We start from the raw sequence: 24,684 nt of genomic DNA on the forward strand, positions 1-24,684 counted from the left end.
TGATCAGCAGCAGCATTTTGTAATGCCTTTCCCCCAGCGATTCTGCTGGAAAAATGGGTTCTTCGAGCCTTTAGACCCAACACAAATTGTGTGTTCAGATGGGAATGTCATTCACTGGAGTAAGTAATGTACCTGTAGTTTACCTGTAGTCTGTTTCTTATACTCTCATTTCTGTCCTGAACCAAGGAGTGTTTTAAAATTTTATTTAATTTATGTAATTTTTTAGTAGTTTTTGTATTGGTCATTTTCCACATTAATTATTAATCACCTCATTAATAAATGATTTTTAGTTAAATAAATGAATTTTTATTTGTTATTAAATATATATTTTTCATGTAACTCCAGCTAATGCTAAAAAATTTATTAGTAATTAAAAATGTAATGATTGAAACATGTATTTATTTTGCTGTATAGCTGATCTTGTAAATTTAATTGTTACCAGAGCCTGTTGTACCAGCACATCCACCTAATTCTTGCCCGAACTGCAATGAGAGCAAGTTCACAACTTAAGCTCCAATAATTTGTGCATCTTTGTAACTTTAAGTGGTAGGTTACTTTAAGAAACATTTATTTGATACTAGTATTGGTAGCTGGCATTGCTCAGGTGACCCAGGCTACAGTCTTCATCAATATAACCATTTATACTTCACTCTCTTTACCACTGTATCTTCACTTATGAAGACGTATTTATATCACAATACGTATTTATAACCATACAGAGAATTGTTTATGGGTTGGTTTACACATATATTGATAGCCACACTTGAATCCCTTGCCAAATAAAATTGTTTTACTTCAATTTTTTTTTTGTGGGGGGCAGGATGTTAATACAGTAGGTAGTTTTTAACAAACATTATGCTATTATGTCAAAGGTTTTGTATGAAGGGCGGTGGCAAGAAGGAAGTGGCCTGACATCTGGGGAGGAGGCAGAGCAAGTATTATTCCTACCTTTCAAGATATAACAACAACACTAAGAACATGCTTAAAGCTCGTATGTGTTAATTTTTGTTTAATCAATTTCTAAATTTTGTACCTTTCAATCAAATCAGTACAATGGTAATATTTGATGGTTATATATATCCAAATAATGTTATAAAATAATATAAGAATATAGGAAACTGCAGAAAAGCATTTTGGCTCATATAAAATAGCATTATACTCAAATGCAACCAACATATACATGTATATTCCTTGTTTGAAAAATCAAGTTGTCCCTGTTTTTATGCTTTCTTTCACATCCTTATATTTTTAATCTTATTACTCTACCACTATTTTTGAGCTCTTTGTTTCCTCTGAAATAACAATGAATTCATTCCACTTAAGACAGCATCAATATCATCATCCTTTTACTTTCCAATCAGTATTTTGGGACACACAGTATTAAGATGTCAATGAATAACTAAATTTATTTCCACAGAGTGTACAGAAGAACTGACAGAGGCGGCACTCTTTTGGAATCACAGAAAAATTAATGGAATGCCTCGGGCATTAGTTGCCAGATTCAGAAAGGTATTAACATATGAATTGTTCTATACAATGAAAATATAGAATTATATATAAATATTCAAACATATGCAATTGCTCTATACAATGAATCAAGTGTATATACATGTTTTTATTTATCTTTAATCTTATTATAAGACACTAATGGTAATTTCTTCTCATAGACAAAGTAAAATTGGATAAAAACCCATTTGTGTATTTGTGAAATTTATGTAAAGAATTACACCAAGTCTTTCACACACTCCTTGGTGCTTTTTCAAGGTCTGAATCTGAGAAACACATACTCAGACCTTGACAAAGCACTAAGGAGAGTGCAAAAGACTTTGTGTAACTCTGAACATAAATTTTACAATAAATATGATGGCATTTATTTTTAAATAGGCCACAGAGACAGCTGCAGCAGTTTCAAATGAGATTCACAGGCTTAATGTCCCAGAATCTGTTATTGCGAAATGGAGATCAGAATTACTGATCATTGCAAGATCCTTAAATAACAAATCCTCTGCCAACAACATTGAGCATACTATCGAGGCATATGGAGAGAATATAAGGCATTGCAAAAATCAGATTACCAATTATGCAGGAAGACATTAATTGCTTTTTTGTTTGTTCACTGAAACCTAAACATTAATACAGTACACAGTTGTTAAATTAGTTTTTCTATGTAAAACACTATTGGTGCAAGTCAAATATTTGATAACAACCTGAAACTTTACAGTTTCATCTAAAATGAGAGCTGTATTGAGAAACAAAAATGAAGTTGAGAAAAAAAACTACGAGATCTCATAAAAATCTACAATCAGAACTATCGGCATTTGTCTGAAGCAGATGTTTTAACTGGCATCCTTCCATGGCACAATTCATTGCTTAAAAATAAAATAAATAAAATATAATAAAATGTTTATTCAGGTAAGGTACATACATACAAGAGATTTTACATAAATTGATAGATTTATAGATAGAGCTAGTACATACAATGCCTAAAGCCACTATTACGCAAAGGGTTTCGGGCAGGAAAAGCTTTAATGACTAATACTTAATACTAAATGAGTATAAAGAATGAAATGTGTTGAGAACAAATAAAAATAAAGATAAAAAGGGGGAAACATGGCTGAAAAAGCAGCACAAATACAAATAGGTCGACAAACAGCGTTATTTAAGAAAACAAACATGGGTTGACAATAGAGGGGTAAGGTAGGTTACAGGGAATTTATTAGGTAGTGCTTCGTTTTTATCTTAAACTGGTTGAAAGAGATACAGTCTTTAACATGGTTGGGAATGTCATTCCACATTCTGGGTCCCTTGATTTGTAGAGCATTTCTAGTATGATTAAGTCGTACTCTTGGAATATCAAAACTGAATTTATTTCTGGTGTGGTGCTCATGGGCTCTGTTACAACCTTCAATGAAGCATTTGAGGTCAGGATTGGCATTACAGTTCAGCGTTTTATATATGTATAATACACATGAGAGAATGTGTAGTGACTTACTATCTAACATATTCAGTGATTTGAGTAGGGGTACCGAGTGATGTCTGGGGCCAGAGTTGGATATAGTCCTAATGGCAGCTTTGTGTTGAGTAATTAGAGGACGTAAATGATTTTGGGCAATAGAACCCCAAGCACAAATACCATAGTTGAGATATGGATAGATGAGGGAGTAATAGAGCGTCACCAGGGCATGGCGGGGTACATAATATCTGATCTTAGAAAGAATGTCTATAGTTTTTGAAACTTTTTTTGATATATTTAGAATGTGTCCCTGGAAATTCAGCTTCGTGTCAATGAGAACGCCAAGGAATTTGCCATCTAATTTGTTACAAATTTGGGTATTGTTAATTCTGAGATTTATTTGATTACAGGATTTATTGCCAAACAGAATATAGAAAGTTTTGTCAATGTTAAGGGTGAGTTTGTTGGCAGTTTGCCAAAGATGGACTTTATTTAGCTCAGTATTTACTGTGGCATTTAGAGCAAGGGGGTCAGGACTTGAGTAAATGAAGATTGTGTCGTCAGCAAATAGAATTGATTTGAGGTGTTGGGAGGCATTTGGAAGGTCATTAATGTAGATGAGAAAGAGGAGAGGGCCAAGTATGCTGCCCTGAGGAACACTAATATTGATGGGTAGGGTGGGAGAAATTGAATTATTCACAGAAACATACTGGAGCCTGTCAGTAAGGTAAGATTTGAGGTATTGCAGCGAGTGTCCTCTGATTCCATAATGATGTAATTTAAGAAGAAGGATTTGGGGGTTGACAGTGTCAAAAGCCTTCCGCAGGTCCACAAATTTTATTTTTATTTTTTTATTTTATTTATATATATACAAGAAGGTACATTGGGTTTGTGAGAATACATTGGATAGTACAGTATTTACATTCTTGCAAAGCCACTAGTACGCGCAGCGTTTCGGGCAAGTCCTTAATCTAGCAGATAATTTTAAGTAGGTAATTTCAATCAGAATTGATAAATGAAAGATACATTACAAGAGAAAAATGAGATGAGAGAGTTAAGTAAGTATATTAAAGCACATTGTTATATTAAACCCAACAGGGAACTCATTTTTATCAAGAGCTGCATGAATCAAGTTAATCATATTAATAAGTGCATCGTTAGTGCTTTTTTTGGGTCTGAAGCCATATTGACAACAGCTAAGTATATTGTGTTTGGCTAGATAAGAGTAAAGCTGCTTGTAGATTAGTTTTTCAAATATTTTTGACAAGTTCATCAAAGTTCACCTTCATCAAAACACAAGTGGTATTTACACAAAACCTAATGATTCATTAGTTTTCTCAGCATTTTCAAATATTTATATATTATTTGTATTAATTGTACTTTTATATATGGAAAGACTGCAATACCATTAAATTGAATTTGTTTTCTAAAGGTAAATTTTATAGATACAATTTTTAATGATATTTAATTCACAAATGATTCCCATTATTATAAATTGCACCTGTGGGGTGTTCCTTCATTCATGTGTTGGACCAGAGAGGTAATTGACGGAATATTGAGCAACAAGTGCTCCAGGGACAGGTGTTGTGCAAGAGTGGAGTTTAGGCAGTGACGTCTGGGACGTCTGATAGCTTCACCGGTGGTGATGACGTAGTGGCTGGGCCAATCCTCCGTGAGGGAACCAGTCTGACACGACACGTCAAGGTGGACGGATGTGCGAAGGTTGGTCCTGTCAGTTGACAGTTGTACCCCGCTCCCGTGGATTTTACGCGTCACCCGTAGTCTGCAAGTACGCTGTGAGGTCTTTCCTTCTTCATATGTTGGACTGAAGAGGGAATCGACGGATTATTGAGCAACAAGTGCTCCAGGGACAGGTGCTTTGCAAGAAGAAGTGAAGTCTGTAGAGTGACGTATGTGACGTCTGAGGCAGTTCACCCATTCAGTGACGACGTAGCGGCTGGGCAAGTCCACCGGGAAGCAGTGAAAGAAGAAAACTAATTGGGAATCAGGACGACTGTAGCCGAGAAGTAGGTTGGCAGCCGTAGTTGTGAGAAGTCGACAGCCAGGAGACCGACTCCAACCCTGCAAGAAGTTGTGGAGGAGCACGGACCTGCGGAGGAAAGAGCACGGTGACGATGCGTTTATTTTGGGACGTTGATTGGGTTCCTGGAGAATGCATCAGTGTGTGTGTGGGGGGGCACTCCCTACAACGAAGCTAGAGCCGGGACCAGGAGCTACAGTTCAACTCTCACCGGAGGGCGAGTCCACATCCGTGAGGTGAAAGTAGGTGATTCTAGTTTCCCTTCCAATTCCCCTTTAGTCAGCTATATATTTAGCCAGAGTATCTTTCATGTCGTGAGCAAGGCTCACTAATGTCTATGTCACAGTAGGACACAGTTGTGAGAAGTGAGGCTGTAGAAAGCTCTCACGATATGTATATATTTGCGGAGGGAGGAGGCACCTGGAATTATTGAAGAGTTGACTGTGTCGTTGATGATTTCTTTCATGTGACATTAATATGATAACTTATGCCAGAGAATATATATATAAGTGTACCAGTTATTGGTGTTAGGCTGTGTGCCCAGTATTTATCTTATTATTATCGATATTGATGAATTTATCTCTGTATATGTATATGTTGGTGTGATGAATAACATTTCCATGTGTGCAGTGATTATTCGTGTTATCTCCTTCGAGAGGAATTACTGAATCTAAGAACAGTACCGTGGTTAATTGCATTCATTGTAATTATTATGAAGTACAGTGCATTATGCCATTATAGAGAAATATTATGTTAAATGCTGTAGAAATGAGTTATTGAACTTGAGATCAGTGTGGTGATTCTTTGTGTTCTATTACCATTATAGAACAGATTGTGTTGATTACAAACATAGTGATCTATGCGAATTTAAAGAATCAGGCGCTTCACGCCAAAGAAACATGTACTAAGCATTCGCACGGTGAGGGGGCCGCTCAGCTGATTATGACATTGACGGGAGGGGGAGTATTGCCCTCTAAATGAGCCCCAGTTTTATGAAGAGAGAGTGACTTTCTGAATTGTACTTGATGTTTCTTTGTTGATACGGATATAATACCTTGAAGTTTTAAGTAAAATACAAAATACCTTTGCGTTTGTATTATCCCTCCATATATATCTTGTTGCTATAGAACAGTTCCAAAGAGTGAGAGTATTAGAGACATATACCTGCCTGAGACCAGAATTAATGAGTGAGCTCTGCCATTAGTAACACAATTCCACAATACCACTGACGTGTTACTGGACACGGGAAACACCAGTTGGCGACCTTGCAGTTAGTAGTAGAGCCCTTGTTGGGGCGGGCACACAGTTGGGAGAGAGCAAACTGTATTCCCACTCATCTTTGGCTATAAGGCTGGCTGGGGATCAACTGGGATACTCTCGGACGAACAGTGGTGCTGTGAGGACTGAGTGAAGACCCGCAGGGGTACGGTGAGTAACAGTTATCGCTAATACTACAGGGTGGTGTCCATGTAAAGAGAGAGACACCCCGACGTTGGCGACCGTTGACAGGATAAAGTACTTAGGATATCTTGTATACTGTTACTTGCCTCGCATTCCCCGACAATATACACACACACACACACACACACATACAGTGGGAGTTTGAAGCAGTAGGTAGGTAGGTAAATAAGGATGAAATTAAGTATTTTTTGGTTTTACTTTTGAATAAGGCAGATAACTGAACATGATTAAGGTAGCTGCAGAAGGCTTATTGACCAATATGAGGCAGCTCGTGTTTATATCCACCCAATCTCATTCATATATATGTCTAACCAACTCTTTAAATACTCAAGGGGTCCTACTTTTGTTACATGGTAATTCTTTCAAGTTCAAGTAAGTTTATTGAGACAAGAAAAAAAATACATCTCAAAGGGATAGAGTAGCTTAGGCTATTTCTACCCCCCTCCACTTCAAGTCCCTCAAGGAGGGCACAAATACAGTGAGTACAAATACACAAATCACAATACAGTACAAGTATCTCATTTAACATTGCAGGTTAATATAGTAAGCACAGCATATAAGTGCTACACTCTTGGGGCAAATTCTTGTGGCTCCTAAGTATTCTGTCTATCATACCATTATCACACATCCAAACAATTTGATGTGGTACACTACTTATTTCCTTATTTCTATAGTTATCAATAAATTGACACTCTAATACATAATGTTCTAAGGTGTGGGCATGCGGCATACTACATAATTTGGTTCCAGTAATTAGTAACCCTGGTACCGAACTAGTATTTACCTACATCTTTCCTAACTTTAAACTTATCCAATTTATACCCTTTGTTTCGACTTCTAATTTGTGTTGATACTTTTAATACCCTATTAATACAGTATCCTAGAGATATTGGAGAGGTCCTAGGATAAGTGTAGTTATCTGCATGTATCCCTAGGATAAGTGTAGTTACAGGATGAGGCCTACACTGGTGGTGTCCCGTCTTCCCAGTACTCTTTGTCGTATAACGCTTCAAAACTACTGAAGGTTTTGCCAACCATCACCTTCTCACCTTAACTTATTCCAACCGTCTACCACTCTGTTTGCAAAAGAAAACTTCCTAATATATTTTCAGCCATATTTGTTTCCTTAGCTTGAATCTGTATCCTCTTGCTTGTTAAGTTGTTCGTTTTAGGAATTCCTCTTGGTCAATTTGAACGATTCCTGTTAGTAATTTGTAAGTGGTGATCATATTACCTCTATTTCTTCTATCTTCTACTGATGGCATGTTTAACGCTTCTAGTGTCGCCTCGTAACTCTTTGTTTTTCAGTTCCAGGAGCCATGTTTTGCTGCATACCGTTGCACCTTTTCAAGTTTATTTATGTGCTTCTTAAGATTTGGGTACCATTCAACTGCTGCATGTTCCAGTTTTGGTCTCACAAAAGTCATGAACATTTTCTTTAGTCTTTCACCATCCTTATAATTAAAAGCAAGTCTGAAGTTGCAAAGTAATGCACAAGCTCCTCTTACTATGTGAGAGGAGCTTTGTGTTTCTCTGGCAACAGTTTACTATCTAAAACCGCCCTTACCTTGAAGTGTTTCCGGGGCTTAGCCTCCCCATGGTCGTCGACCAGGCCTTCTCGTTGCTGGACTGGTCAACCAGGCTGTTTGACACGGCTGCTCGTAGCCTGACGAATGAATCATAGCCTGGTTGATCAGGTATTGTTTGGAGGTGCTTATCCAGTTCTCTCTTGAACACTGTGCAAGGTCAGCTAGTTATGCCCCTTGTGTGTAGTGGAAGCGTGTTGAACAGTCTCGGGGCCTCTGATATTGATGGAGTTCTCTCTCAGAGTAACAGTTGCACCTTTGCTTTTCAACAGGGGTATTCTGCACATCCTGCCATGTCTTCTGGTCTCATGTGATGTTATTTCTGTGTGCAGGTTTGGGACCAGCCCTCTAATATTTTTCCACGTATAAATTATTATGTCTCTCTCCCGCCTGCGCTCAAGATAATACAGATTTAGGCTCTTTAGTCGGTCCCAGTAGTTTAGATGTTTTACTGAGTGGATTCTAGCAGGTTTTTTTTTTTTTTATTATTTTCTACCAAAGACGTGGCCACACATTTACAATGCTAACCAGCATATATACATTTTCTTCTGTCCTCCATGGACAGGGTTAGAGAAATGTTAAACATAGAGTTCAAGGGTTTATTGAACACTCAACCACAGAAGGTGATTCGGTGCTTTTAAAATGCTAAGCTAACCTAACCTACATACGTAAATACATAGATACGCAGATTTACGTATGTCCTACATAAAGTGTTTGATGTGTCTTTTACATAGTGTCATTAATGTACATTCACAAAGGTGAAATGTAATTCTGATCAGCTTTCATATATACTTTATACCCATACATATACATATATATATACACACACATGCATTCACATACATCTGTCTCATTTACTCTGACAGGGTGAGATAGCTGATAAAGAAACTAGTGTGCAATTAAGCACTTAATCACTGAAGGTGATGAAGGTGCTATTACAAGCTCAGGTTATATAGTTACATCATATAACATTGAATAAATGATATATTGAATATAACATTGAATAAATGATATATTACATGGTCAATCTTGGATACAAGTCCAATATATCATCAAGTGTTCCAGTACTCATATAGTAATTACAGAGTTCAGCATACCTTAGCCCAGGAGGGGCGAAAGTCAGTCAGTATGGGACATTCTACAATATAATGTTCAAGAGAGTGCATGTTTTCTCTTTCACAAAGTTGACACATTGTGTACTCGATATTTGGGTTTTGAGAAAGCTGCCAGATACGTCTATATCCCAGGCGTATTCTGGCCACTATAACATCACATTGCCGGGTTCTTGTTCTATTAGTCCCATATGTGAATGTCTCCTCACGATATCTATCATAATATTTAATGCTACAACTTTCAGGTCTTTGTGAATTTGTTAGTTCGGATGAGATTTTCATTAGATATTTGTTTAAGCAGTGACTCTTTGTCACTGCTAATGAAACACCCATATCAACTTTTACCACTGGTTTTCTGCAGGCTGTCTTAGCAAGCATATCAACAGTGTCATGCCTTGAGATGCCAACATGTGATGGTATCCATAGGAATTTAATCTCAAATCTGTTTTCTTTAGCAGCTAAAACATTCATTCGAATATCACTGACTATTTTCTGGGTGTCACTACTATGTGCATTCAGTGCCAGGAGTGCACTCTGCGAGTCACAGTATATAAGTCCACTGCCTTTGTCTTTTAAAAATTCAGTGGCAAGGTATATGCCTGCAAGTTCGGTTTGAGTTGTACTTGCCCAGTCATTGACGCGCTTCATTGCTGTATGTACGAGAGAAGATTGTTCAAATATGTTACATGGTTGTTACATGCACATCCGGTACATCGTCCACCTTCTTCTACAGAGCCGTCGGTATAGCAATGATAAACATCGTTACCCATACTCTGAGTACTTTCAGTGATGCTTTTCAGTGTTAACTGTTTTAATAATGTAGTGTGCACACTATCTTTCTTGGGCGCATTTACAAAATCAACTGATAGATCCCAGTTATCCCATGGAGTAGTTGGCTGATTAATCATTAGTTGAGTTGGGTACATATTTAATATTTTGATGGAGTTGGCTACCTTGTAGAACCAATATACATAATCAGATTTCGTTCTTCTTCTATAGACCTCAGGTGAGTGCAGCATATTAGAAAGTTTAGCTTGAAACTTCATGTGTTGTCTAGATCTACTCAATGCCTTCACGCCGAAAACTGTACTAATACACAAAATTCTCTCACTTATGGTAGGTAATTTTAACTCTGCTCTCATATTAACTATTCTCGTGGACTTTGGAGCCCCAAGGATGAGACGCATAGCTTCCTTTTGCAAGGTTTCAAGATTTCAAGGTTGTCATTGTGCAGCAGTACTCCAATCTAGAGAGCAATAGCGTCTTGAAAAGTATCGTCATCGGTATAGCAACTCTAGTGTGAAAGGTTCGTGTTATCCAACCTGTTATTTTGCCTGCAGTTGTGACGGCTACTTTATTGTGTACTTTGAAGGTAAGGACTTCCGACATGAGTACACCCAAATCCTTTACATTGTCTTTTCGTTCTATGTTATTATTTGACTGAGTTTCATACGTGGTTTCCGTTTTTATATTTTTATTTTGTCCGCATTCCAAATTCCATGACATGGCATTTATTCAAATTGAATTCCATTTGGCAATTAAACCTCCAAGCACTTACTTTATCTACATCGATTTGATGGGCATTAGAATCGTCTGCATCTCCTATCTTCACATCATCTTAGCATCATCCACAAACATGTTCAGATAATTCAGTATTTCTTCGGGTAGATCATTTATGTAGACGATGAACATTACTGGTGCAGAAACTGAACCCTGTGGCAATCCACTAGTAACACTCCTCCAGTCACCTACATTGTCTCTGATTACTGCCCTCCTCTGTCGGTCAGTTAAAACTTTTTATTCATATCAGAAGTCTCCCTGTCACCCCTCTAGCATGTTCCAGTTTCCAGAACAACCTGTTGTGTGGGACTGTCAAAAGCTTTTTTAGGTTTAGATAGACAGTAAATCCAACAACCTCTTTCTTGTAATATATCTGTGACTCTATCATGAAAACTAAGTAGATTTGTTTCACTTCATCTTCCTGTTAGAAAACAATACTGTGTCCAATAGTATGTCATGACTCGAGGTGTTCTAAGTACTGCATATCAAACATTTAATACCTTCCTCCCATGGGAAAGTGTGTGTTTGCCATACTAGATACTTTGCATAGCAGAAAACACTGGCCTTATTATTGGCCAGTGTTTATAGAGCAAAAAGTAATGGTTCATAGTTGATCAACCAGCTTCAACATTGGAACCCTTCTTCCTGATGCTTGCACTTAAATTTTTAGTTATAGATGTGAGCGAATTATAACTTGGAATTTTCTCATTTTTAATTATAAATTATTATATATTTTTTCCATTATTATTATTATTATTAATATATATTCTATCTTTTCTAGATTCTAATGGCATTGGATCTGCTATAAATCAGGATCTTAATGATGTCGATTTAAGGGATAATGACAAGACAACAGACTTGGAAATATCTGGAATGCAGCAGCTAGATGATGATTCATCAACCACAGATATGGGGGAGGATGAGAAACCCCAAAAATTCAGGAAAATTTTTGATTTTCCAGGATTTTAAAAAAAAGACATTGCCAGCCAGGCTTAAATAATTATAAATGTCAGTCAGGGTAATGTAATTAATGAAGTCAGGATATCCTTTTATTAAGTTTCTATAAAAATCTCTCTTAGCAAGTGTTTGCCTGAACCATGAACAAGTAATAAAGTAAAACCACTAATTAATGCTAATGCTCTGTGTTTTGATTAATATTCCTTTTACATAAAGAATTAGGCAAAAAGTAGGCAAGAAGGGGTTGTAAAAGATACAGTGTGAGTTTGAAGCACAAGGTAGGAAACTATGAGGATGAAATAAGGTTCTTTTTTTATTTTACTTTTGAACTAGGAATGGTTTGGAAACTTTTTAAATTTATCAGTGAGAAAATTCCAAAGACTGGCCCATTTTATTTGCGTGGAGTGTTTGCACAGATTTAGTCTTACTCTGGGGATATATAAGCGATATTTATTTCCGGTATGGTGCTCATTAGTTCTATTAAATAAATAGTGAAAAAGTTTCAGATCAACATTAGCATTTAGGAACAAGGTTTTGTACATGTAGATTGCACAGGAGAATGTGTGGAGTGAGTGTATGTTTAGCATGTTAAGGGACTTAAATAGCGGGGCTGTGTGTTATCTGACAACAAAGTTTGTTATAGTTCGGTTCCGGCATCCTCTCCGAGACACAAACCAGGGTTTTACACAATTCCCCATGCACTCGGGCTCTGTCAACAAGCTATTCTACCACTTCGCCCTGACTTCAATACACACAGAAATCACAATAGTGTCACAATTCAGTTAGCCAAAGACGGATTTTATTGAGCTCAGTATTAACTGTCTTTCAGAATAAGAGGATGAGGACTGGAGAAAATGAAGGTTTTGTCATCGGCAAATAAAATTGGCTAGACGTGTTCAGAGGCATTTGGAAGGTCATTAATGGAGATGAGAAAGAAGAGAGGGCCAAGTACACACTGACATGTGGAACACAAATGTTAATGGGCAGGGTGGGAGAATTCAATTCATTCACAGAAACATACTGTAGCCTGTCACTAAGGTAAGATTGAAGGTATTGCAGGAAGTGATATCTGACTCTATAATATTGTAGTTTAAGAACGAGGTTATTGTATTAACAGTGTCAAAACCTTACGTAGGTCAGGAAATATTACCAGTATCAATAGATGATACTGAAGATCTGTGTAGGTGCGATCGCACCCTGCCTGAAGGCAGATGTCTCCCGTGACTAAACAATAATCTGAACCTATCATAAAGAAGAACGACGACCATTGACCGTCTAGTGCTCCAATAGAGTATAACCTTAATTAACAATGCTCAAGTAATGACCAACAGTCAAATATTAATCCATCAACCACGAAGCAGAGCGTCTCCCAACATCAACTCAGCAGGGTCCCGTTGAAAAAAACTTTTCCGATTTTACATAGGTTTACCGTGACAGACACTAACAATAGTAGCCTTGAAGAGGAAAGGAAATCGGCAGATTGACGAAGGTTTGCCTTGATATTTTCCAGCTATACAGTACTTTAAAAGAAAAGTTAACAGATGTTTGACTTTTATCCTTCGGCGGGTAAGCTGTTTCACCAATATTTACCAACCCTCTGGATGAATACTTTATGACACAAACTAGACATATCAGTAGGGAAAAGAACTAACAATTCTCCAAATAGTAGGACGTGATTCAGTTTTCATGGATATATTTATTTTCGGGTGTTCGACTTCAGTTTGGAAATATGAAAAGGCACAGTTTGGTGCATTCAGATGGTAAAGCTTTATGACATTAATTACAAATGGCATAAGAAAGAAGCAAATATTAGTTATGTTTAGAACCTATAACAGAAAATAATTTAAGTAAAACAGTTGATATAAAAGCTGTATAAAATTAAAAGTTGTTAGTTTCATCGCAGTGAATGTAAACATGTGATCATGGACGCATTCGTTCAACAACAATAACACACATAATCCTAGATTCTGCGGTCATCGGGAGAACAAATCCTACATGCAAACTGCACCTACTATCAAGAAGAAGAAGATCCTAGATTTGGGCATGGTATGTAAAGTTTTCTCGGTATTTATGTAAATAATTCCTTCATATGTAATATTTTACAAATTGAAAAGAATGCAAATGTTTCATTACTGTTTAGTTAAATAATTTTCAAAAACTAGTTACAGTATTAAAGTTTTGCTTGTTATGTGTAGGAAGAATATATTTTACTGCATATTGGTATACACATTCCAATACGTTTTTAGTATGCAGCATGTTGTTTTTATCAATTATGTTTTTTATAATAAGCTTCCTAGAAGGTTGTAACAGATCCCATGAGCACCACACCAGAAACAAATACCTATTTGATATTCCAAAAGTACGACTTAGTCAAACTAGAAATGCTTTACAAATCAAGGGACCTCGAATGTGGAATGACCTTCCCAATTAGGTTAAAGACTGTACCTCTCCCAACCAGTTTAAGATAAAAACTAAGTACTACCTAATTAACTCAATTTAACCTACCTCACCCCCAAAATGTCAACCCATCTCCTCTATTGTAAACAATGCTGTTTGTTGACCAAATTGTATTTTGCTTTTTTTCTGCCATGTTTCACCCCCCCCCCCCTTCCCTTCTTTTTCCATTTTTTTCTCAACACAATTTATACTTTAATCTCTATTAGTATTAAGTTTTAGTCTTAGTGTTTTTCCTGCCTGAAACGCTTTGCGTAATAGTGGCTTTAGGCCTTGTATGTACTAGCTCTATCTATAAATCCATCAACTTTTGTATCTTACCTTGTATGTATGTACATTACCTGAATAAATAATTGTATTTGTATTTGTAATAGGTAGATGATACAAAAAGCAGTACAATGTCTGTCACAAATCCTTTTACTGCATCAGCATTAAAACCACAAGTCAGTAGAATAAATATGCCTGTAAGATCGACCCCAGCCAGCATACTAGCAGGTAAAAAATATAATTTAATCAGCTTGTGACAAAATTACAAATAAAGATGTATTATGTTATGTCATTGTGTTAGGTTAGCCTAGCTATTATTTCCAATTTGTTTTTTTAATTTGTATTAGTATGCAGTATATATATATATATATATATATATATATATATATATATATTAGGCTATTGTAACAAATTGGAATGTACAACGTCCAATATTTTTTTGGCAGATTCGTTCTTGGCTCCTGAAAACTATCTTTACTTACCAGATGTACCAAGAATAACTCCGGACAATAATGATGATATTGTTTATGAAATCATTTGATTATGCCCTTTATAATACATTAATATCAAAGTTTACAACCTTGTGTAATACAGTAAGTCTTTGTTTTAACAATAACAGCAGTTTTTTCTGGGGGGAGCCCCGTCGGCTCCCCGGAGCTATTCCAGGATGATATGCTACTGTCAGACTTTGGCATCAGTCATGTGTATGGAGTTCTTAGGCCTACCGGGGACCATGGCCAGAATCGGGCCCCCCTCAGAGAGGCAAGGGGAGCAATGGCCTATAGAAGCCCCCGTGTGGTTGGAAGCATTCTATGTCTGCCATCGACCGGAACAGGCACCCAGAAAGGTAAGCGCCTCAAAACAAACCCCTATTCTGGTTAAAATTGCTACCAAAAGCCGAACTAGTGGATAGAACTCCCCAACCGAAAACAAGCAAACTAGTGTGACGTCACACACCGCCGCGCCGCTGTCTGCGCAGCTCCCCCCTCCCCGGGAGGGGGAAGGGGGAGCCCCAGACCCCCCACGCCGGCTACCCACACCTCAGTTCTTGAGGCTGATGCTATAGGCGATGGTCGTGTGCTCTGGCTCCGATGTCGCTACTGCACTGTGCTTTGCGTGTGGTGTTGGTTTTGTGGGTGAGAGAGCCAGGAGTTATCTTCAGTACTCGGGCTGCATGCGCCTAGGGCTGCCTTCCCTAGGTGCCCTGTAAGTACTGCCCTTGGGGCTTGGGGCCACCTTCCACAGGCTCCTCGGGGTCTGCCTCTGCTGGTCCGTTTTACCTTTCGGTTTTTCAGCCGCCTGTTGGGCTCTTGGGTGTTCTGTTCTCCCTTGTTTCCGGCAGGTAAGAGGCAGTTTGCACTGCTAGAGGCGCAGGGTGCTGCTCAGCTTGTATTCCCGACATCGCGGCCGGCTCTGTTCCTTGGGGTTCGCTGTCCTCTTGCGGGGTTTTCTTTTTGTTTTTGTTTTTGCCTGGTGGGGGGTTCTGTCATTTTATTCAGTTTGTTTTTGCACTTCCACTGTTCTCCTCGGTGGCGCCCCCTGCTAGATCCCCGTGAGTGTACACGTCCCTGGGGTTCAGCTATTGAAGTTTGCTTGGTAGTTTTGGGCGCCGGTTTGCAGCACCCTGCCTGGGACTACCTGAGCGCGAGTCCTCTTAAAGTAAACGCTCAGGACCCTTGGAATCCCCTAGGGGGCGCGTAGGTCCGATGGATGTGACCCCGGAGTCCCCACTCGCTGTGTGCGAGTTTGAGGGTTGCTCGGTCCCCTTGTCTCAGGGTGACTCTCATAGTTTTTGCCTCTGCCACGCTGCCTGTTGGGTCGGTGATACTTTCGACCCTGAGTCCTGTGAGTGTTGCTGCTTGCTTGTGACTCAATTTACCCAATCCTCTGATGATTCTATTCGGGTACAGGCGGCGCGTGCGTTGCAGTGTAGGTTTCGTCTGTTGCAATGTGCTCGGTTGGTTGCTCACCCGGATGCCCCGGGGCTGCCCCGCTTTGCTTTTCGAGACCCGGACTTGGGGGTGGGGGATCGCTTTGATCCTGGTTCATTCCGCACCTCCTCGTCCTTCCCCTTCTGTTCGTTTTGGCCCCCCCCCTGCTTCCGGCCCCGAAGCGTCTGAGGGTTTCAGGGTCGGAGCAGGGGTTACTTGATCTCGAGACTTGGGCAGCTTCGGGGGGTGCCCCTTCCGGGGGGGCGGCAGAGGCATTCGAGTCTTGTCTCCCGGCCGAAGCTTCTGGGTCTGACCAGTGGGCCCCCCTTCCTCCAGCTTTTCCGGCTGCCCCGTCCTTGTCTTGTGGGGTCGGGGCTTGGGGAGAGGACTCGGCCTCGGGTCCTGTGGTGAAGGACCTCGAGGCTGGGGAGGGGCTGACTTGGGGGCCTTGAGCCCCACTAGACCCCGCCTAGGTTTTTCTTCCCTCTGAGCGGGGCTTATTGTTACAAGGGGTGGGGTTTTCTTTTTCCCCCTCTGCGTACGAGTTGGATTTGGTGTCGGCCCCTCCCCGGGTTCGGTTCCGTGTTCCCCCGGGTACGTCGGTTCCGTCCTTCCGGAGGTTTTTGGCTTATCGCATCCAACCTGGTGTGGTGCGAACGGCCTTTGCAGCTTACCTCCTGCGTGTCCCGGATTATGCCTCGGAAATGGATCCGTCCGCATTCAGGTTTGGGACTTCGTTCCCTTTCTGACTCCGTTACGAGGTTCCGGAGTCGTCCTGGCTAGCAGCCTGCCCCTTGTTTGTTCTGGATTCCTGGCATTCCTTCTGTTGTTCCCGCACGCTGGAGTGGCGGGAAACTTCCACGGTGCTTCAGGTTTTCCTGGGGGGCGAGCTTGAGTACCTGAATGAGTGCTTGTTTGCCCCTGCCCTTCCCCGCGATGTGGGCGTTATTCAGCTCCATGTGCAGGTTCCCTTCCTTTCGGCGGCGCTCGTTGCGGAGGACTTGCGTGCCCAGGGCCTTTTGGCTTCGGCCTTGCGGTTCTTTTCCCTCCTGGAGCTGTCTTCGGATTGGCTCGTGGAAGATGTGAGGACGCTTGGGTCCGTCCTGGGGTCCGGCACCTTGTCCTCGGCTGCGTGTTCGTCGGCTGCCTTGTTGAAGCTATTCACGCCAATTTTGCGGGATGCGGTTTCCCTGTTTTATGCTTCCTGTCTCGCGTGTCGGTGGGCAGTGCTGGGTTCCTCTGTGGAATCTGCTTGGGCTCTGGCTCTTAGGCGTTCTTCACCTTTTTGTCCTCTTCTGTTTGAGGAGTCGGCCGTGGCACAGTTTATTCAGGCTGCGTCGGCGGCTTGTCGTCCGATGTCAGACTTGTTGGTTTTCTGGGGGTCCGGGGTGGGTCTTCCCGGAAAGGTCGTTCCAGGGCTCGGGGTTACTCTCGTCGTGGTAGGCCTCTGGTGTCAGGTTCGGGGTTGGCTCCTCCTGCGGACCCTCTCTCGTCTGGTCGTTCGCGGTGTTCGCGCTGTGCGGGGTTCTGGGTCTCATAAGGGTCGCCGGCCCTTTCATGGTTTGCCCCCTTAACGGGGCGATGGGGGGGGGGGCGGCTTGCACTGTTCGCCCGCGCCTGGTCCTACGATTCGTGGGCCTTTCGGGTCGTGTCTCGCGGCCTGTGGTGGCGTTGTGTGGCCCCTCCCCCCTTTGGGGGGTCGGGGCTGGCAGTGCAGGTTTCTTCCCCTGCGCTCTGTCAAGTCGTCTTGGAGTGGGTACGCTTGGGCGTCGTCGAAACGACGTCGTCCCTCAGATGGGTTTCCCGTCTGTTTCCGGTTCCGAAACGGGACTGCGCGGACCTGCGGTTCATTCTGGACTTGTCCCGTCTGAACCCCTGGGTTCATTGCCCCTCCTTTCGGATGACTACGCTGTCTTAGGTTCGGCTCCTCTTGGAGCCGGGAGCTTGGATGGTGTCTCTGGACCTCCGGGACGCTTATTGGCATGTCCCGATTCATCCACGGTTCAGGGACTGGCTCGGTTTTGTTGTGGGGCATCTGAGTTACCGCTTTCGTTGTCTCCCATTCAGGTTGAACCTGGCACCTCACGTGTTCACGCGCCTGTTACGACCCTGGGTTCTCCAGTGGAATCCAGAGGTCAAAATTGAGCTATTAAACTTTCTGGTAGTACAGTTGAGTGCATATCGAGCGGCAATTGTTTGTATCTTCCCTGCCAGACGTAAGACTATTATTGTTTCTCAAAGAGCATTTAAAGACTGAGCTGGGGGTTGATTATTAAATAATAACATAGGCACCAACTTTGCTTACTAATACTTTCTAATCATTTGTAAAGTAACAATATGTTGCATAGGGGAAGATCTTTAATGTGCTTAGCTGTACGATCAATTAGGCTCCTTCCGGCACCACAACATGGGAGGCCTAGCTGGTCGCTAGGAGGTCCTTCTCTGGCTGGCGTTCGTGCGGACGAGACCTACTCTGTGGCTGCGCCCCTAATCTCCTCCCTTCTCCTCTTACTTATTTCCCTTACCCTAAGTTCCTGTACCATTAAGTTAAGTATTGTATGATTCCTAAGTGTACCTACTCTGGTAGTAATATTGGTGAGACCTGGGGATAGTATTTGCCCGTGTTTTGGGTACCCCTAAGTGTTGTGTTTTGTATTAGGGTCCCACGTGGTTTCACTACCCTAAGCTGCATCCAGCTTCAGTGCTTATCCAGTAGTACTTTACCCTAGCTTGTTATTAGTGTAAACCTTGTATCCTGCCTATGTGGACCAAGGCTTTTAACGTAAGATAGTGTGGTAAAGTTATTATTATTATTGTTATTGGTGTGAGTGTATATGGGGGGTTGTTAAGGGGGTTAATAAATAAGTACATGAATTACAGAGTATCCCTTCTTCCTGTGTGGGAGCGCATTGATCAACCCTTAGACTAACATATATGGTCTAGTAGCAAGTTATTACTACTGTGGATAGTTTATTTTGGGGGCCGGGCCTTTTAGCTCTCCCATATTTGATACTCTTGTCTTCTAACTAACCTTACCCCTTAATAGTACCAGTCCCCCATAGAAGCCCCACACACCATTATTTATAACAAGTGGTTGGCCAGTCCGGGAGGAACATTATAAGTGTAAAAAATTAGATTCTTGAGTGCCAAAACTAAAATTTTTTGTTTCCGCAGAACGGTTGTGTGCTAGCCTAGGGTCCAGCTCTTCTAGCAAAGGACATTCTTGCACTGACTGGACACCCAGCTGGATCCCTTCACGATTAAGGTTAGTGTGGCCTTGTGTTAGGGGCCGTGCAAATTTTTGTTTTTTTTCCAATTTTTATTTTTTAATTTTTTCTTTGGCTGGGAGCTAAAATTGTTAGTGATGTCATCTGAAATGCAGAGACTGGCAATGGAGCCTTCAGTGGTAGAGATAAAGAAACTTACCAAGTCTAATTTAGTATTGTTAGGCAAGGAATTTGGCCTAGAATTAAATGACGCGGATAAAAAGTGGACTTTGGTGAATGAAATATTACAACATTGTATTGATGAAGAACTATTGGCAAGTGATACACCTTTATGCCAGCCTAGCCAAGCAGAAAGTGCAGCTCATAAGGATAGAGAATTAGCTCTAGAGTTAGCAAGAATAAAATTAGAGGAGCAAAGACTCAAAACCGAGGAGGCTAGAATTAGAGCGAATGCCACTGGACCTCCACCTGCCGGGGATTCAAACCCCAGGCATTATGAGAAAAAGCATAATTTGCCTGAATTTTCCGAGTCGGACCCTGAAAGGTTTTTCAACCATTTTCAGAGATTGGCCATGTCCATGAACTGGCCAAAGGAAGAGTGGGTGAAAATCCTACAGGGAAGACTTAGGGGTAAAGCACAAGATATTTTTATAAACATGCCTGACGACGAGTGTTTTGAATATGATAAAGTCAGGGAATGTATTTTGCGGGCATATGAAATTACTCCTGAAGCTCACCGCCAAGTTTATCGCAACCTTAGGCCTACTCACAACCAACCGCTCACTGAATTTGTGAATGATCAAATTCGATTGTTTGATAGGTGGATTCGCTCGGCGAAAGCCGAAACATACGAGGCTCTCAGGAACTTAATTTTAATGGAGCATTTTATAGATATTATGCCAGAGAATGTTTCACAGTACATTAGAGGAAGGGTAGAGGTAAATTCTAAAATATGGGATTTGGCCAAGTTAGCAGAAAACTACCAATTGGCGGGCAAAAGGCCCAATAAAAATAATTATATCCCACAGAGTAGCAAAACTTATACCCACAGCCAGTCCAGACCAGCTCATTCTAACCCTTTAACTAATGCACCTTCTGTTTCAGACATAACTAACCCTGTTAAAGTGTCTAGCCCCACGGCACCTAAGGGTGAATCGAAGGGTAATTCTGTTAGTAATGTCTCTTCTCCCCGACGTTTTTGTGGTCACTGTAATCGTTCAAACCACAATATTAGCCGTTGTTGGCAACTGTACCCAAAAAAAAGACCCAATGCTCTAGTTGGGACACAGGGCTTGAGGCCTTCAGAAGGGTTAGGGAGTAAGACCTCCAACCCACAGTGGTTGGACTTGCTTACCCCATTCTTATCGAAAGTGTGACGGAGTTCCCCCCCCTTATAATTCTCCCACGCCTGCAGTAAGAGTCATGTCTACTTTTCCCAAGCATTCTCTACGTTGCAGGCTACAATTTGATATATGGGAGAGAGTGAAGTGTTCTCGGAGAGCCGAGAAATTTGTGAAATAGTAATATTTTGGCCTGTGGTATAGGCCCTTTAGGGAGCCAAGATGGCGCTTGCCTCCCTGATTTCCCGCCAAAACCGTGTGACGTCAGTGGCACCGGATTGGTCACCGACAGCAATGTGGCACCAGGGAGCCAATGAGAACTTCCCGTGGCAAAAGTGACGTCACGAAGGAAGGGGGTCCGGCCAGCGTGCCGAGCTGGCACCATCAGTCAGACACGACACGTCATAGAGGTCGGACGTACGACGATTGGTCCTGTCAGTTTGACAGTTGTTTCCCGCTCCCGTGGATTTACGCGTCACCTGAAGTCTGCCAGTACTCTGAGAGGTCTTCCCTAGTTCATGTGTTGAACCAGAGAGGGAATTGACGGTTATTTGAGCAACAAGTGCTCCAGTCAGGTACTGTGCAAGAAGCAGTGAAGCCGTGCAGTGACGTATGTGACGTCTGTGGCAGTTCACCAGTTCGTGACAGCGTAGTGGCTGACAGAGCCACTGGGTAGCTGAGGAAGGAGAGGACTATTTGGGGGAATCCGGACGACTGTAGCTGAGACGTAGGCGACAGCCGTTGCTGGGAGAAGACGACGGCCAGGAGACCGACTCCAACCCTTCAAGAAGTCAAGAAGGAGGAGGGACCTGCAGTGAAGAGGCACGGAGACGACGCGCTAAACGGTGGGACGACGAGAGGTTCCGGTAGGACACGACGACGTGTGTGTGGGGGCGTTCCCGACACGAGGACCAAGAGCTACATCTCGACTCTCATCGGAGGATAGGTTGAAGTAGGTGTTTCTAGTTCCCTCCCCATTCCCCTTTAGTTAACTATATTATTCGGCTATATTTTCTAGCCTGAGGATTTTATATGTCGTGAGCAAGTCTCACCAATGTCACAGTGAGGCACCAGTTTGCCGTGTAGTACTATCAAGAGTACTTATAATATTTATGTGGATTATTGGTGTGTATAGGCACCAGGAACAAGTGATAAATTTACTGTGTTGTGTATATCTTTCTAGAGATTTTGATGTGAACATATAGTGATAAATTATATATAATATTATGCCAGTATTTGGAAGTTAGGCTATGTGCCCAGAAACTATTTATTTTACCATTTACTGATGTCTGATCTATATGCATTATTATGTCTGTGTTCGTGCAGTGATTAATCATTTGTGAGTACAGTGAATTATCGCGTTATCGCCCACGAGAGAAAGTACTGAAAACTCCAGTGTTAATATTTCATAATATATTGTTGGATGAAGAACAGTGTAAGACCATTACAGTGAGTCATTGTAGCATTGATTGTAGAAAAGACTGTTTGAGCCTGAGTACAGTGTAACCAAGTGATACGTGCTATTGTAGCCAATATCGTGTGTGCGAGTTCATAGTAATATTGGAGAACTTAAAGAAACAGCGCGCGTGAATCTATAAAACAAGCAAATAGCTTCCGCACGGGGGCCAGGCGATCAGCTGTTCTTGACACTTGATGAGGAGGGGAGGTGTTGCCACCTAGTGAGTGCATACTATTCGTGGGAATTACCGGCCGCTGCCAGGATCAATTGATTTATTTATTATTGTTTGGCTTTGTGACATCTTTCATACATTTTAAGTAAAATACAAAATCACCTTGGTGTTTTTATCATCTCCTCCATTGATCTTGTGGCTATATTATACTGAAAGCATAGAGTGATAACAATAAGTACCTGCCTGATTCCTGATCTTTTGAGTGTGACCTTGCCAAGGCTACCACAAATTCCACCAGTCCACTGATGGTGTTACTGGCCACCTAAAACACCAGTTGGCGACCTTGTGGTTAACCGTAGAGCCCGATTGTTGGGGAGGGCACATGACAGTCAAGTGAACGAGTCGTGTTCCCACTCTTTCTTAATCAGAGGTCGTTGAGATTGACTGGGAGACTCTCCTGGCGTGCGGTGGCGCCGTGAGGATCGAGTGAAGACCCGCAGGGCTACGGTGAGTGACCTTGAGCATAACTATTGCTCACCCCAGAGTAAGAATAGAGAAGTGAAACCCCAATATTGGCGACCTCGCCAGGATATCGATCGAAGTAAAGGTTGCAGTGGTGATACTTGGCAGTGGTGTTAGAGATCAGGTGCAGGTTATCACTCATAGCACAAGATGGAGGATGATAAAGTTGCAAGGTTTATTGACTCTAGAGATGAACAGGTGCTGGAAGAGTGCACCAAGGCACAGCTACAGGTAATAGCGGATCATTTCGGAATAAAGCTGAAATCTGCCAGAGTGGCAGAAAGAAGACTAGAGATAATGGCTCAGCTCAGGGCTCGAGACGAAGCTTTGGGGGAGGAAAGGCCCCAAACACCTGCCAGTGTGGGTGAACACCTGAGCATTGGTGGAAGCAGCAGGGGATCCAGCGGCAGCAGGCACAGCATTAAGCTGGAAATAATGAAGCTGCAGCTGGAAGCACAGCAGCGCAAAGAAGAGCGGGAAGCGCAGCTGATGAGAGAAGAAGCACAGCAGCGCAAAGAAGAGCGAGAAGCAGAAGCACAGATGAAGCGTGAGGAGCGAGAAGCACAGATGAAGCATGAGGAGCGAGAAGCACAGATGAAGCGTGAGGAACGAGAAGCACAGCTGAACCGTGAGGAACGAGAAGCACAGCTGAAGCGTGAGGAACGAGAAGCACAGCTGAAGCGTGAGGAACGAGAAGCACAGCTACGCCGGGAAGAGCAAGAACGAGAAGCACAGCTACGCAGGGAAGAACACGAGCGAGAAGTTAGGCTGAGACAATTGGAAATAGAAGCCAACCAGGAGTTGGAGCTGAAGCGGGCTGAACTAGGACTAGGTGCACCTGCTCCGCCGCCACAGGAAGACCGACGAGTGAGGGAACGAGACCTGCCGGTCTTTGTGCCTAGTGAAGCCGAAAGTTTCTTCGATCACTTTGAGAGAGTTGCTGCTTTGAAGAGGTGGCCGAGGGCGGAGTGGGCGGAGTGGGTGGAGTTAGTGCAAGGGAGGCTCACAGGTGAAGCTCGTGAAGCCTTTACTATGCTCGACTTCCAAGAATTCACCAACTACGATGCGGTAAAACGAGCTGTGCTCCGTTCCTTCAAGCTCACGCCGGAGTGTTACCGGAAGAGATTTAGAGAATGTACCCGGTTGCCAGGAAAGTCGTATGCGGAGACGGCGAGGGACATAGAAAGAAAGCTCCTTAAGTGGCTGGACTCTGAAGAAGCGAGGTCGGTCGAAGAGGTCAGGGAACTAATGGCCATGGAAAAGTTTATGTCCGTGCTCTCTCCTGAGATCAGGATGAGGATAAAGGAGGCGGACATAAAGGACCTGAGGGCCGCAGCCGACCGAGCCGACATGTTAGAAGAAGCCCTACGCCCACGCCAAGAGGGACAGCACCAACCACCCGCATACGTCGGAAACGATAGGAATTATAGGAGGACGGATGGATGGAGGACAGAAGCGAGTTCTCCTATGTCCCGCCGCTCGAGATGGGACGACAGAGGAACAAAAGGTGCTGTAGAGCCGATAGAGGAGAACTAAGCTGAGAACTCGGGAATTGTTACTGCAACGAAGGAAACGACAAGTGAGGCGAGAAGGACACAGGGAGCGACGGCCTCTGAAGGCAGTGCTAAGGCGAGCGGTGGCG

This window comes from Procambarus clarkii, chromosome 2, assembly GCF_040958095.1.
Source record: "Procambarus clarkii isolate CNS0578487 chromosome 2, FALCON_Pclarkii_2.0, whole genome shotgun sequence".
Lineage (NCBI taxonomy): Eukaryota > Metazoa > Arthropoda > Malacostraca > Decapoda > Cambaridae > Procambarus > Procambarus clarkii.